The following is a 3,646-nucleotide window of genomic DNA, read 5'->3' as shown; positions in this document are numbered from 1 at the left end:
TCAAAATAGGCCCTCAGAGTTCTTTGAATGTTATCTATTTGATCATTACCACCTGACCATAATTGACGGGCTTAATCTGAGAATGTGGGTCTTTGGAACTGTTGGTTGCTTACTAATTATAATAATGCTCTGTGTACTTGGACGTATTTGCAAATTATTTTCCCAGGGTCATGCGAGAGACCAGCAAGTAGCAAGCTTTGTGGGATCTATAGCAGTCCTAACTAAAAACAAGGGGGAAACAAAGGGGAAGAATGAAGACCATTCTTCGTGGTGTAGGCCCAGCTCCGACTCGGATACACACAGGACTCATGCCCACGAAGAGGTCCTCCCGTGGGGAATCAGGCCTGCACTGTACCTAGAGTGCTATGAGATTTGCTTTTGCCAAAACTCCCTCACCCTGAATTGAGGCAGAAAACATTTACTGCAAAGTAACTTCCTAAAATCCATGCCAAACCTTCCAAAGATGAGTGTAACGGGTTCAACTACTCTTCCCTTTTCATTTGCAAATATCCTTCTTCTGTGATGTGATTAGAGGCATCTGCTCCTTTGTGCATAGTAAATGAAAACCATCATGTAATGTGCAGAGAGAAAAAGAAATAAAGGCCTGTCATGGCAGAAGCCAAGGCTTTTGCTCCCCTTGAGAGGAAAGGTGTGCTCACCCTTTTCCCCCACAGGACTCAGTAGTCCATGTGAATGTTTTATATCTCGTCCACAATGTGGCAGACCCTACGAGCCAGGCTCCACATCATGATAGTAAACTAGTAATGGCTCCTCAGATGAAAATTCTCTAGTCCAAAGTTCCAGTAGTCATTGTGAGAAGCTACTCTAGGGCCTTTTCCATAAGTTCCCATCTATGATCCATATGAGAATGTCACTGAGAACTTGTCCCTATCAGCCCACCAGCTTTTATTTTACACTGTGCAGGCTCTTGCAATCTGACTGGTTTCCATTTAGCATGACCAATTGATATTGCTTGAAGATCAGATTTACATGCCTTCTATTTTATAAGGCTAAGTAGGAGAAACATTCCTCCGTAACAAACAATGTCTGTCTCCATAATACAATGAGGTAAAATAGATGCAACCACTTCACATAAAGACTGTTCAACACACCAATTCTTCTACACACTTTTACCTTCATGCCATCAACCCTTACATTCCTAACTGTAGCCTCCATTAGGAGTGCATCAACAGATTCTGGTTTTACAATACTAGGTACAGGCCATGTTCTTCAAATGTAATACCATTGTCATAAAACATTCAGGTGGAGGAGAGCTTCATTTTAATAACATTTTAAAATTAATTAAATAAAGTGGACTTTAGGCTGAGGTGGCTTTATTGCCTTATTAGTCTAAGTAAACCAAAACTTAAGTCTGTAATACCACAAGGTTAAGAAATCAAAACCCACCAACTAATCACATACAACCAACAGAGCTCCCAAAAAAGGCAACCACTTAAGCTATAGCCAAAGAGTTCCCTTGCTTTGTTTCTGCATCTTCTTTATAAACCTATTTCCCCTAGCTCCTGTTGCCAGAATGTTCATAACCATTTCTGATTTGGTGCTGCCCAATTCAAGTAGAATTTTGTTCACATAAACTCTTAAAAAACTTTAATATGCCTTTGTTTATCCTTTAGGACCATCAAGATCCACTTTATTCAACCCATTCTTAGAAACCATCTAAAGATTTCCACCCTGCTGAAATGAGTCCTGTGACTGTCTCCCCTTCTTAATCTTTATTTCACTCCTATCAATATTTGCTTTGTTTCCTTCTTCTTAATAGTGGTTAAAAAAAATTCCACCTTTCTAGGAAGAGTACATTGATTTTCCCCTCTGCCTCCCTGCATTCTTATTAGTTAATTGAATGGTTTTTTTACTACTACCTGTAAGACCCACAAGGAGAAGCTGAGACACCAAATCTATAAGGATCCTCATACTATTGCCTGATTTTGCAGCAGTAAAAATATGTGGGGTGTTCATGAAAAATGGCTGCCCTTAATCACAGCATTAACCATAATCCAACAAAGGGCATATTCAGCAGATGAATTTCCAGGTCATCGTAAGCCTGTCCCACATGACTTACATATGAAGCATATCGGTCACTTTATCTGAGATATTCCATTAGCATTTATAGGAGGAATTGGGCAGTCCCCCTTACCAGTGTAAACAGACCTGAAAGTGACTTTAATCCAGTTCACCAAGCTGTTTCCCCAGACACACCTCCTGTGTGCTGCATTATGTGTAGCCATCTGTGATTGTTTGGTAGGAAACTCTATCAACCCAAACATGTTCTTCTGCCCTGCTGCATCCAAAACCAAAGATAAAGCCACTAAATTAGTTACTGTCCCAGTTCATTTTATTAATAGGTCTTCAGAGAGCTGATGATTACAATTTGCAAAATAAAACTACTCCACACTACACTACTCGGTTTCAGTAGTTTCTTGATTTTTGCCCTCCCCTATGTGAACTGCCTTTCTGGTGACTAGGAGTCTTGGAGGTACTTTATATTCCTTCCCACTATTCCCATCAATATCATACTTGAATACACAGCTAGTGCAATAAGACAAGAAAAGGAAATAAAAGATGTACATACTGAAAATGAAGGAATAGAATTTTCTTTGTTCACAGCTGAGATAATTACGTATGTAGAAAATGACAAAAAATCAACAACAATGAGAAAAGTCTCTTGAAACTAGTAAGTGATGATCATAGCAAGACTGCAGGATACAAGGTTAATATACAAAAATCAAATGCTTTCCTACATATAGACCAAAGAACAATTGAAATTTAAAACTAAAAATACAGTACATTTACAGTAACATCCCCTAAAATGATATATTTTATTATACATGGGTTTGGATTTAAGGCAAGCCCATACCCCTGGGTCTTTCATGAGGGATACTTTCCAAAGCCAAAGCAAACTGTGGCCTTGAATCATTGTTTGGCTTCTATCTGTAAGCCACAGGCACTGAAACAGGTTGCACAGTAGGGAAAAAATTATATACTTTATCATCTATCTAACAAAATATATATAGGATATGCCAATATGGCAATAACTATAAAACTCTCATGAAAGAAATGAAAGAAGATCTACTTACTATGTTTGAATAATTTTTCTCCATTATGGAGAATAAATATAGTGCTGGAAGGAGAAAGACACTAATTAGTTGAACATCAATTATATGACAGTTACTATGTAAAGCAGTACTTAGATTATTACCTTCATAATTACAAAATACCCTATGATAGGATACAAATGTAAATATTATTGTTGTATAATGACATAAATACAAATATTGTGTCATTGAGGAAACTGAAGCAGACAATAGCTGCAAGGGATGGTAAAAAAATCTTATGATAAAATATTATGCAGCCATTAACAATCATCCTTTTGGAAAATATTTAATAACATGGCCATGTTATAAGGTTAATTTAAATAAGTTCAAAGAGCAGTATTCAAATCTCTGTATACCATATGAGACCAATTTTATTAAACATTATAAAACCCTGAAAGTAAACTTGACGATATTGCTGTATAATTCTTTGAAAAATACATCAAAACATTAATATATGGATCAACTGAAATGCCCATACACTGCTGGTGAGAGTATAACTGGTATAGCCATATTGGTAAACTTTCTGAAAGCAT

The 3,646-nt window shown here is 37.1% G+C and overlaps 1 non-coding gene across 1 annotated transcript; it reads left to right on the top strand.

The window, feature by feature from the left end:
- Positions 1 to 2,844: 2,844 nt before the first annotated feature.
- Positions 2,845 to 2,985, top strand: LOC119045312 (small nucleolar RNA SNORA42/SNORA80 family). The gene has a single exon (XR_005081768.2). It is a non-coding gene; the product is annotated as a small nucleolar RNA SNORA42/SNORA80 family (small nucleolar RNA).
- Positions 2,986 to 3,646: the final 661 nt, after the last annotated feature.

The sequence above is a fragment of the Artibeus jamaicensis genome, unplaced genomic scaffold (assembly GCF_021234435.1).
Source record: "Artibeus jamaicensis isolate MK-2021 breed Jamaican fruit bat unplaced genomic scaffold, CSHL_Jam_final scaffold_1019, whole genome shotgun sequence".
Classification (NCBI taxonomy): Eukaryota; Metazoa; Chordata; class Mammalia; order Chiroptera; family Phyllostomidae; genus Artibeus; species Artibeus jamaicensis.
This window is presented reverse-complemented; position numbering and strand designations above follow the sequence as displayed.